Below are 13,261 nucleotides of genomic sequence, written 5' to 3' on the forward strand. Positions count from 1 at the left end.
AGACACAATTCAAAAAGAGTTAAGTGCAGTAAGAGAGGAAAATCAAAGCCTTAGGTTAGATATAGTAAATTCCAGAAAAGAAACAGCAGACTTAGCACAGAGAATTAGACAGCCCTTTAGTTCTGGTCAGGATGTACAAAATCCCCTAGCAGAAAGTACAAATAGAATGACCACTCAAGTTATTCATTCCCTGTCCCCGGTTATACCTTTAGCAGCTCCAGAGCGATTCAGTGGGGATCCCCAAAAGGCGCAAATATTCTTAACCCAATGTTCATTGCATTACATGTGTCGCCCTTCGATATTCCCTGATGCGCAATCCAAAGTCGCCTTCGCCTTGTCCTACCTGAGCGGAGATGCTGCGGCATGGTCTCAGCCGCTCATAACCAGAAACGATCCGATCCTGAGGAATTATGAGGATTTTAAACAAGAATTTCTACGGATCTTTGATAGGAGAAGGATATCTCAAGTGGTCGACAACGAATTACTAGATTTGAAGCAGGGAAATCGAGATCTAGTTTCATATTTAGCACAATTTAACAAACTAGTGGTGGAGACAAACTGGCGGGAGAGTAAGTGAACAGCAGTGTTCTACAGTGGATTGAAAGATGAACTAAAAGATGCCTTACCAGGTATACCTAACCGACCCACTGAAATTTCGGCATTGGTTGATCTGGTGTTAGAAATAGACTTCCGACAGGGAGAAAGGAAAGGTGAAAAGAGAAAAGAATTTCAGCCCACGATTCCCAGATTTGATCGAGTCTGATCGGAAAGTAGTAGAAGTAATGAAGGGTCTTCGAGAATTGAACCCATGCAAATCGGAACAATACGGGGTCCACTATCGAAGGAAGAGAAGGAAAAGAGGCGAAGTAGTAACCTGTGTATGTATTGTGGAGCAGGGGGTCATTTTGTCAGAAATTGTCCCAAGAAACCCAAGACAAGTTACAAGCCGAAGGAAAACTAGTTGCACCACTTGTTGCCGGAGTTGAACAACTGGATGCGATCCTAGAAAAAACTCCCGATCAACACCGAGTGGCTAACACCCTGCAGTCGGCGGCTCCTCATTTGAGTTTATCTATGGAGGTTAGGTTCAGGAATTCAACCCTGACTGGAGTTTCTGTAATGATTGATTCCGGAGCCACAGGGAATTTTTGCGACCTAAAATTTGCACAACGAGTTGGTATACAGGCAAATAAGAAGAACAGGAGCCCACCAGTACGAGCTGTGGATGGAACAAATCTATCTTCAGGTCCCATTGTGAGCCATACGGAGGTCATGCATCTAATTTCAAACAATGGTCATGAAGAGAGGATCCAATTTAACTTAATCGATGCTCCTCAATTTGAACTAATCCTTGGTTTACCCTGGCTCACCGAGCATAATCCACCAATCAATTGGAGTGACAGAACCATAAGAATGGATTCTGAGTATTGTACCGGAAACTGTTTTGGAAACAAGGAAAAGATACAAGAAGTCAATCTGGCTCAATCTCTGTGCTACAATGGAGGATCGGTTTGTGTAATAAATGCGCCAGAAATTCCAGAGGAGTATGCAGATTTCCAAAACGCATTCAACGAGACCGAAGCTGAGCGTTTACCCCCACATAGAGTCTACGACTGCAAAATCGAATTAGAACCTGGCTCAAATTTACCCTGCAGTCGAGTATACACGCTAACAGAAAAAGAACACAGTCACTTAAAAGAGTATTTGGATAAATACCTTGCTAATGGTTTCATCAGGCCCTCGCAATCCCCAGTCTCGTCGCCCTTATTCTTCGTACCGAAGAAGGAGGGAGATCTGAGAACTTGCATAGATTACAGAGCAATCAACCGAATTACCAAAAAGAACAGGTACCCATTACCTCTTATATCTGTGTTATTAGACCAAGTAAGAGGGGCAAAGATATATACAAAACTTGACCTGAGGGGGGCCTACCACCTGGTCAGAATGAGGGAAGGCGACGAATGGAAGACGGCATTCAGAACCCGATTCGGACTGTTTGAGTATCAGGTCATGCCCTACGGTCTTTGCAACGCCCCTGCCACCTTCCAGCATTTCATTAATGACGTGCTTAAGGAATACATCGACCAGTGTGCTATAGTGTATATAGACGATATACTCATTTATTCCACAGATCAGGAGAGACACCAAGATCAAGTCCGAGGAGTTTTACAAAAGCTAAGAGAAAACAAGTTGTTTGTTAAGCTGGAGAAGTGTGCATTCAACGTTACCCAAGTGGAGTTTCTAGGCTTCATCATCTCTCCAACGGGCATTCTGATGGATCAACAAAGATTGAGGATGTGATAAATTGGAAGTCTCCAGAGAGTGTCAAGGAAGTCCAAAGTTTCATTGGGTTTGCGAACTTTTACCGACGGTTCATCAATGAATTCTCTCACAAGATTTTACCACTGACTAAACTACTGAAGGGATCCAATTTGAATGGACAGAAGAAGCAGAGAAGGCTTTCAGTCTGTTGAAACAAGACTTCACCTCGGCTCCAATTCTTCAACATGCTGATCCGACTGAACCATTTTATGTGGAAACCGATGCTGCAGATCAAGCAGTAGGAGGGGTCCTGTCCCAACGAAACAAGGTTACTGGGTAGCTTACAGATCAAGAAAATTGTCTCCGGCTGAGTGTAACTACACCATCACATAGAAGGAGTTGTTAGCAATAAAGGACGCCTTCAAAGAATGGAGACACCATCTCATAGGAGCCCAACATCAAGTGACCGTGTTTACAGATCACCAAAATTTAAAGTTTCTAATAACAGCTAGAACGTTAACTCCAAGACAGTTGCGATGGTCCCTGTACTTTGCTGATTACGATTTCGTGATTACCTATCGGCCAGGAACACAGAACGGAAAGGCGGACGCCTTATCAAGAATTGATACAGAAAACCAAAAGACGCCATTACAGAATCAGTCAATCATCCCTGAAGAGAAAATAATTTGTGTGACCTCTTCAGTGAGCTTGGAAACAAGTATTTCGGAAGTGATTAGTCCAGAAGATATGCAAGAATGGATTAAGGAAAAAGAAGGTAGAAGAGTTATAAACTAACTTCCTTACATTCAGGATCAGTTGTTCATTCCTACAAAAAAATTGCAGTAGCAAGTTATGCAAGAATGTCATGACGCAAAGCTGGCAGGGCATAAAGGAGAAGCAAAGACTAAAGAACTAATCATGCGTCACTACTGGTGGTCAGGTATGGCTAAGGACATCAAGGAATACGTTCAAACTTGTGAGATTTGCGCACAGGGAAAATCTGAATGGCAAGCCCCTAAGGGATTGTTACAGCCTTTGCCCACCCCACCTTACCCTTGGCACACAGTCATCTTAGATCTCATAGTAGACTTACCCCTTAGCCTGGGTTATGACACCATATTAGTAGTAGTGGATTCCTTCTTCAAAATGGCACATTTTACAGCGTTGCGACGGGTTCCTTCTGCTAAACAGCTAGCTACGCACTTCAGCACAGAAATAGTTAAGGCACATGGAATCCCCAAGATTGTGATTTCTGACAGAGGATCACAGTTTATTTCACATTTTTGGAAATCTTTCATGGAAAGCTTAGGGACTGAAGTGCGATTCTCCGCCAGTTACCATCCTGAGACCGATGGTCAGACAGAGAGAGTGAACCAAGAACTGGAACAATACTTAAGATTGTTCCTTTTAAAACAGGATGGGAACTTGTCAGAGTATTTGTGGGCAGCAGAGTTCGCTTATAATAATGCCAAGAATGTGTCCACAGGTTTCTACCCTTTCTACATAAACTATGGAAGGCATCCCAATTCCACGCTTAGACAAACTGAGGTCACAGTCCCCGCAGTTAAAGATGTAGTGTCTCACCTAGAACAGGTTCACCAAGAGGCAACGGAAAGTCTGAGGGTAGCAAAGGAAAAGTATAAGAACTATGCAGACAAAAAGAGATGAGCAGGGTCTGTTTTGGAAAAGGGGGACAATGTCTGGTTGAGCACTAAGAATCTCAGGTTGAAAGGTAATCGAAAGTTCCAGCCCCGATTTATTGGGCCTTACCTAGTAGAGAAAAGGATAAACCAGGTAACTTATAGGCTCAACCTGCCATCAAGACTAAAAATTCATCCAGTCTTTCATATCTCATTGTTGAAGAAGGCTCCAAGTAATTTACGAAAAACCCTACCACCAAAACCTCTTTGTTTAGAAACTGGAACTGAGTATGAAGTAAAGGAAATTTTGGACTCAAAGTGCTTAAGAGGGCAATTGTTTTATTTGGTGGACTGGAAGGGTTATGGCCCTGATGAACGGTCTTGGGAGCGAGAGGAGGATGTTCATGCTCCAAGATTAATCAAGGCCTTTCATCAACGATTCCCTTCAAAGCCAAGACGGAGAGGATCTACCTTGTTGGGGGGTACTGTCAGGAACCTAAAATCACAAGTGGCAGTAATCTTGCATGAGAAAGATTACAATCAAATGCAGAAACTAAAAGATTGCTCATGGCCAGGGAGAGTGCGAGCATGGAACTCAAAAAGGGCCGCTAGGCTGGAGTCGAGGTTCGCGGTCTAGTGTTTCTGGCTGACATCATCAGCCAACTTCTGGTGGAGCGCGCGCTGTTAGAATTCTGCGCACTTCACCTGAGAGTTTACTGAGTAGGAACGTGTTTTTCAGTCACCCGTGCGAATTATAGAAAAAATAAGCTTTGTTTAGAGTCAGCGTTCACTTCGCTTGTCAAAGTGTGAACGAAGTATAGACCACAGATTACTAGACGTTCATGAGTAATACACGCGCTCGTTTATTTAGTCATTGGTTTAGACGCCCGCAAGTTAATATCTGCGGCTCGTCTTTCTGTCATAGAATCCTGCGTAGTTGCCTGAAAGTATTAAGCGCATCCATAGTTAACGTTCAAGGAACTTCCTGAGATTAATTCCGAGTCAGACTCACTCGGAGTTGGAAGACGACGTAACGACACCACAGCAATAGGAGTCCGAAGAGTTTACCGAGACAGTTGGAAATTGCTGAGAAACCAAGTCTGCAAACAAGAAAAAACGATAAGTACTAAGAATTCAAATGAGCAAGTAAAGTATGTCGAATAATACTTACTTTTGAAAGCTGGTGTAAATAAATAAGAATTGCCTGATGTTAGCTGGAGAGGAGTACAATTCTGCACATCTGAAAAGAAAGAAAGGACAATGAGTAGTTAAAAAAGAAATGAGAAGATAATTACTAATACACAGTATTAAATACAGTAAGTCAGGAATACAAAGAATATAATATATAAAACCTAGCAAGAATTAGGACAGAATAATAATAACAATTTGAAATAAATCTTTCAGATAAAAAAGAAGGTTGCAAGGACAAGAAAGGTCTAGGATAAAGAGAAGGAGGACAGAACATAAGTTAGTAAAGAGTATAGAGGAACAAGGTGACCAGAGTATAGTTAATAACACATTAATAAGGAAGAAACACATTTTGTATTCCAGGAAAAATAAAAAGAGATCTGTCAATCCCGCCTAGAAAAGAAGTTAGAAGAGAGGACAAGACTCTTGGGAATAAATGGTATGTGAGAGTTTAGGAGGGGAACCTAGGGGTTAGGAAGAGTAGGTTTAGAGTTAGATGAATTGTGCTTCTATTTTCCAGGGTCCTAGTAAAAGGAGGTCTGCAGGTCGGACGGACGAGAGGAACCAGCCAAGAAAGTCTCTTCTCTTGTTGTTTATTATTTTATCCAATTCCCACTTCCCTGTTGGGTAACAATTCAGAGACTAGTACATAATTGGCTCTGGGTAGTTGCTCGAGATGGATTCGGGAGCCGGCATCTCTGTTCCTGTGCAGCTACCAAAGATGTATCCTTTTAGTTAATCTGACACATGCAGAGTAGAATCTATGAACTTGGTGACAAGGCCGGGAAGTTAATAGCCTGGCTGGAAAAGGGTGATTGGGGATCTCGGTTGGTGACGGAACTGCGCATCGTGGGTGCAGCGGTTTTGTTGGACCCTCAGTTAATTGTTGACGAATTTGCCCGTTATTTTGAGGAGGTTTATACCTCAGCAGGGGACTGCACAGAGGTAGAAAATGCAGATATGATTCGGGATATTCCGATGCCGGTTCTGTCTGCAAAACACAGGGAATTTCTGGACTCCGCCCTTATGAGCGATGAGGTGGCGATGGCTATCAGGGGGGTTCATTCCGGCAAGGCTTCGGGCCCAAACGGTCTCTCCGTTGAACTGTTTAAGCTTCACGCCAACCGTTTGGCCCCGCACCTGAAAGACATGTATCTTGAGAGCAGGGACCGCGGCGAGTTACCTTATGATCAACGCATAGCTAATATCGTGCTTATCTATAAGGATGGCAAGCCACGCCTGGAGTGTTCATCGTACCGCCCGATCTCCCTGTTAAACGTAGAGCCTAAAGTGTTAGCCAAACTGCTCGCCGCCCGACTAGTGAAGGTCATCACGACGCTGGTGCATCTGGACCAATCCGGTTTTATGCTGCGTCAGAGCACCGCCCTTAATCTCAGACGGCTCCACAGGGTGGTGGCGGGTGCATTTCGCATCCATGAACCAGCGGTGTTGTTGTCCCTGGATGCCACAATGGCCTTTGATCGAGTGGAGTGGCCATACCTCTTTGCGGTCTTGGAGAAGTTGGGGTTTGGCCCCGAATTTATTGGTTGGGTTCGCCTTCTCTACTCAGCTCTCTGTCTCGGGTGGTCGTTAACAACCATAGATCCCGCGACTTTTCACTTGGGAGGGGCACTCGTCAGGGTTGCCCTCTCTCACCGCTTTTGTTCGCCCTCGCACTGGAGCCGGCTCATGGCCTGGGTGTGATGGGACCGCTCGATTAGAGGACTGCGTTGGACATCGGAGTGGGAGGATAAGATCTCGCTTTATGCTGATGACATCCTGTTGTATCTGACCTCCCCTCACAGTTCCCTGGTGGTTTTTATGGATATACTCGCTATCTTCGGGAGGCATTCCGGCTTCGCTATTAACTGGGCGAAGTCGGTCCTTTTTGTGTTAAGTGGTGATCCACCTAGAGTGCCGTTGAACTGCCCGGTGAAGTTAGAACTGATCAGTTTTCGTTACCTGGGGATCCAGATATCGAAGGACCCCAAGGTACGTTTTCGTCTGAATCTATTACCCCCAATGGCCAGACTGCGAGATGATGTCGCTAGATGGAAAGGATTGCCGATCTCTTTGTTGGGCCGCGCGGTCCTCTTCAAGATGATGGCCCTCCCGCGCTTTTTGTATGCTCTGCTGAATTCCTTTGACCCGGTGCCTCCGTCATATTTTAACGAGATTGAATCTTTGCAGCGCGGCCTGCTGTGGGAGGGGAGTCTGCGTATCGCATTGTCAAAATTGATGTTGCCCTGGTATGATGGGGGTATTGGTCTGCCTAATATCAGGAAATAATATTGGGCGTCCCAACTGGCTCCTATCAACCATGCCATTTATGGTTCACCGGTTGACCCGGGCTATGCGATGGATCGTGGCCAGGTGCCCGAGGAGAGTATACCAGAGTGTTGTATGCGAGGCGCGGTCATTTCCCTTTGGTGGGTCCTCCATCGACGGCGACAAGGGTATGGCACGAGGCCAACAGGGCCCTCAAATGGGGGGGGGTGAATAACACTAGCTACACCTTTGTGGAGTTCGGAGATGTTGGGCACTCTCTGGAAAACGAAAGAGTTTGACCGTTGGCATTTGATTGGAATTACTCAGGTGCGTGATGTATTGGGTAAAGACAGGGTGTTGAAGTTTGAGGAGTTACAGGCCAAGTACCAGCTGCATGATACGGAAACGGTTTAGATACCCAGTGGTGTGACACCCCCAGTAGCCTCCCTGCTGGAAGACAGATTGTTGGATGGTTATCTGCCCATCAAAGCAATATCGCTGACTTATAGAAAACTTATTAACCATACTGAGGATCCCCTGGTGCGACTCAGGGAACAGTGGGTGGCAGATGGCTTGGTCCTGGATGAGGAAGACTGGAGGGAGGCAGTGTCATCCCCTAGGGTAGTGGCTGTTCCAATGAGACTCCGTTTGGTCCAACTACGGATTCTGCACCATTCCTACACCACGGGTCCTGGATTGTTGAGAATGGGGTTGGCCATATCTGGGGATTGTCGGCGAGGGTGTGGAATGCCTGGTACGTTCCTTCATATCCTGTGGGAGTGTGAAAAGGTCCGTGATTTTTGGACAGGATACATTTGAAGATGAGTGAAGTTTGGGGAGTGCGGATCGAGTTGGAGGCGCATCGCTGTCTATTGAATGTTTGGGAGCCCTCCGACCTCTCGAGTCATGGCAAACTTTGGGTCACACTAGCTTGTGCGATAGCCAAACGTAATATTGCACAACTCTGGGGTGCTTCTCGAGCGCCTCGGGTTGGGAAGTGACTGGAGGACCTCGACTGGTGTATGTTCCGGGAGAGGTCTGTGTATGTGTCGAGGGGGCGACCACGCAAGTGGGGCAAGGTCTGGGGAGTTTGGAACGCTTACTGGGGTGACATCTGTACGCCACCTGATGTAAATCCTGACAGTGTGGAACCGGAGGACACCTAAGTCCGTTCTTTCTATTCCTTATAGTCTGTTGATTTGTCCCTGGTGGAGGTCTATGTTCTCATTGTATACATTTGCAGTCATTCAATGCACTCTGGTCAGTTTTGTGTTGTGTAATGTCTTTATTATTGTTTAATAAAAAGATGTTTTAAAAAAAAAGACCCCTCACACACCAACCTGGTTGGTGTCATGCGCTTCATCATTAGGGTCCCAACCGGGTGGCCGAGTGCCCCCCCCCCGGTTGTGCTACGGCACCTGATTACAGCAGAGCTGGTGTGGTTCAAATATGTGATGTGTCGTGAATTATTTAAACTGAAAATATCTCTGAGAATCCTTGCCTCTTGACTTTATTATTGGCAGCTCAGGATATGGTTAAAAATGAAAATAAATGTGGTGCAACTATCAGGAGGTTATTACCTATAGTTGACAATGTGTTGAGGTTCACACATAGCCGCCAATCATAAAGTCTAGAGGCAAGGATGACACCAACCAGGTTGGTGTGTGAGGGGTCTTTTAAGTACACCTAATGGGTCCATGTACTTACCACACCCAATGATTGTAACACATACTCATAGTGGATTCGTCCACATTGTTTAAGTCAAATATAACATCCAACCTGCAGAGGGTTCTGGCCCATGCAATGCTTGGTCAGAGTTGGCTTCAATTGAAGAACACTTTGAGAAAATGGTGAAACTGAGTAGTATCAAACCAGAAACTGGGACATCAATAATTCTCACCCGGAGCTGGCAGCACAGCTAGCATCTCAAGATACATTAAAGACTACAACAACAAAGGACAAAGTTGACCACATGCTTACCACAATACAAGATGCCAAGATAAACCCTGACGCCATTGAGGTGAAGAGAAGACCAGTATAAAAGGGCAGACAGACTAACTTGCTTGAAACAAAGAGGAATCCACATAGCTAGGCTGCAGGAGACTCTTATCACGGGAATAAAAGTGTAAAATCAGGAAATGGGGACAGGTGTATCATACTGACGACTCAGCTGTCACTAGGGGGGCATTAATTTGGGTCAATCCAAAGGTCCACTTTCAGTGTACAAAACAAGGTGTGAATGTGAAGGGTACATATGCGTGAAATGAAGGTCAGGCTGAATGGGAAATGGGAGTTCCCAATTGGTATCCATGGCCCAGTGTGTGTGACTGTACGATTGAGGGAAAGGATTTCATTTTTGAACATACCACTTTTCACAGACAACACTTCGCCAACTGTAATAGTACCAATGTAATTTATGCAATCTTCTGCCCTTGCAAATTGATATATATAGGACAGACTACCCAAAAGGCTCGCCTACGAATTGGCCAACACAAGAGCAGAATCCAGTGCAAGAAACACCAACGCGCCCCTAGTAGATTACTTTGTGGAGATGGATCACAGTGAACTGGACCTGAAATGGACAATTATTGATGTGTTGAAAAGTCCACCCAGAGGAGGAGATCTCAGTGTATTACTGAACAAAGAGGCGTTGAAATGGGTACTCTGGACCAAAAGTATCCATACTGGCCTCAACCGCCTTGAGGACTGGACTTCGTTACTATAACCTTGAAATGAACTTTCTGACTGGACCATGTACTATGGTCGAAAAACAACAATGTAAACTGATTAAGTGAATAAATCTAAAACATAGTTTTACCAAACATACATCGTCACAAGTCTCAATAATTAAATTCCTAGCCTTTTGACAGTATTACAAATAGTTATATAGAATCTGTTATAACCTATGGTTGTCCCTAATGCTATAGTGCGAAACTGATGTGCATCGATAATTAAAATACATCTCATTGTACCTTTGCCTTTCCCGCCGATTTCACGGCATGCCTGTTTAATCACTATACCCCTACTACTAACACTAAAATAGGACAATCCTCTATTGTCCACCTAGTTGGGACATTGTTGTTTTTCGACTACTGTCTTCCCCCCAGTCCCTTATAACTCTGTGTGGGGGCCTCCTTTTTCTTCCATGTACAATGGTCACATATACATTAGCTCTGGCTTCTCGAGCCCTCCTAATCTGAAAATGTACCTTAAACAATTTGTTGGCCTAATTGTATGTGCTTGAAAAGTTATTATTTTTTGTAAACCCCTTGCTTACTAGCTGTGCACGTCTATTTCACTTCCTTCTAGGTATGCACGTATAATTCACTACACCCCCTACTGCACTGAATTGCGCATTTTAAGATGGCCGCCGTGGTTTCCTAACCCAGCGCCATCGGTCTCAATAGATCTCATGACTCTGATCACATGACTGCCCGGCTTTGTTACTTGAAGCTTTCCTTAGCCTCACAATCCACCCGAGCAACGGCTCTACGCTGCACCTAGAATCCCATTGCGGAACTGGTCCGGCACATATCTCTGGTAAGCACTGCCCACCGCCCTGGTTACTTGGAGCGAGCCTCCGTAAGCATTTGCTTGCGCCATACCGACTGTTCTCTCGCCCCCTTTTTTAGGTTTCGCCTGGCGTTACTGCGCAAGCAGTTCGCGCAGGCGAAATCTAATGTTTACAATATTGGCTATAGGAACGTCCCCCGGCTCCCATTGGCTAGCTCCATAAATGGAGGCTAGCCATTGGAAGCCGGATCTGTCCGTCAAGGCCGGACCAGATTCGTGGGCGTTCCCGCGATTTTTTCCCTTTCCACCCCTTTCCGATCGTCATTGCGGCGGTGGGTGTGTACATTTTCTTTGGGGGTCTCGTCATGTTTTCTCCATTTCCACCGTGTCTTTTGCAGGGGTGGGCTGTGCACTGAGGCCGCTGATCAGGTAAGCAGCATTTTTTAATATTTATCCCGTTCCCGACACCCCCCTCCCGCTGTCCGTGTGTCCGTTCCGCCCCCCTCCCCGTGTGTCTGTTCCGCCCCCCTCCCCGTGTGCCCGTTCCCGCCCCCCTCCCCTTTCACTCTCTGTTGCTTGTTGAGAAGGTTCTTGGACCCCAGGACATGAATCTCCCCTTTGCGCCGATTCCACTAAGGTAACTGGATGATGACATCACACGTCTGATTTCTGTCACGCACAAGTTAACATTGTTATTTTGTTTTGTATAATGTTGGTGTTAAACTCGAAGAATTGAGATATACTTCGCATTATAAACATGACATAAACATATGTCTCACATTACTCAAATGCAGCGATTAAGTCACAGCAAACATTCAACACCATATGTTGGCGAGAGGCACTAAAAAGGCAAATTGTGGATATAAATATCTTTCAGGTTGTGTGAAAAATAACAGCGCAGCACGTTCAAACGAGAGGGACGCAGGTTTGAGCAGCCATGAACAGCCGGCTTGTGGGAGTTGAGTGACTACTTCAAACTTGCACTTTCACGGAGAGAAAGAGAGTTCGCTGAGGTTAAATGACATTATTTTCTCAGACACACATTTGTGACTCTATACTAAATCGATATTACAGCACATGCGCACGGAAATAGTGTACTCGGTTCGCGCATGCATTGGGCTTATAGATACGTCTTCCATCACATGTGAGCCCCGATGCATGCTTTGATTGGCTTACATTACGGAAGGATTATCTCAACAGGAGGCTTGAAAAAGTCCCGGTCCCTCCGGCTTCAGGCTCTACAAATTGCTGCGTACCGACGGACAGGTAAGCCCCCCGCAGGTACTCTGTGTTTCTTATTTGTAAAACCGTCTATCGTTCGGTTTTTTAGCTCAGTGGGCTCCCTCTTGACCTATATGATAGTTATATTTAAGTCGCCTGCACTTGTGACTTGCAGCAACCTTGTTATAATCGTAGTCCAGCCTCACCCTGATGTTTACACACTTTCAGGAACCCTTTCTTTAGGGGGTTGGTAGACATTTTCTACTTGTTTATGGTAAAACTTGTCTGTATTCTTGCCGGCTGGTTATTTGAGTTGAAAGTCTTTCTGATGACTTTTTGACTTTATAGGAGCTTGGTATGCAGGCTTTGGTAAATAGACAATATTGATTAAGTTCAGACTATCGAAGCCAACTAATATTTTGGTGTAAGTAGTCTCTTACATCTTAACCCATTATATGTAAGTTTCCCTCTGTTATTTTGGCTCGTTACACTTTGACTTAGTGGGGTAGTCACAGTTCTATGACACTCTCAGCTCCTAAAGTATATTATTACTAACTATTAGTTGATAACGTTTTTTCTAGAGCGGTGCCCCTTTCCTGAGCGGTTGCCAGGTAGAGGTGTGGTGACTTACCCAGTGATTACGGGTAAGTTCATTCTTGCTTTTAGATGGTTTTCTCCATGTGCAATGCTGCAAACGTGGTTGATGCACATACAAACATTACATCTTTGTTGTTTAGGTTTCGCGTAAGTGAAAGCTGCGCACTGCGCAGCTTTTCACGCAGGCGAGCCAAGCTCGACCCTCCATCTCTCTCACCCCCCACCCAGGGTCCTCCGTCCCACACTCGCTCCATCGATCCATTATCGGCAGGGTCTCTAAGGCGCAGAGCGGTGCTGCAGTTTTACTCACTCCCTCGAGTCTGGGGTACACCTCCTCCACCTCTGGCCAAGTTTGACCCCCCGCCCCACGTACGCAGCGCTCCCTTCACGCTCGTTTACCTCCTCTCTTTCATCACTTCTCCCTTACCCTCCCTCTATTTCATGCTAGAGGCTTCATGCGAGCCTCAGCTGGTGAAACTCTGCTTCTGTGCCACCCTTGACCTCTGTGTGGGGCTCTTTGCGTGTGTGTGTGGGGCTCTTTGAGCGTGTGTGTGTGTGGGGCTCTTTGCGTG

Source organism: Lissotriton vulgaris, chromosome 5, assembly GCF_964263255.1.
Source record: "Lissotriton vulgaris chromosome 5, aLisVul1.2, whole genome shotgun sequence".
Taxonomy (NCBI): domain Eukaryota; kingdom Metazoa; phylum Chordata; class Amphibia; order Caudata; family Salamandridae; genus Lissotriton; species Lissotriton vulgaris.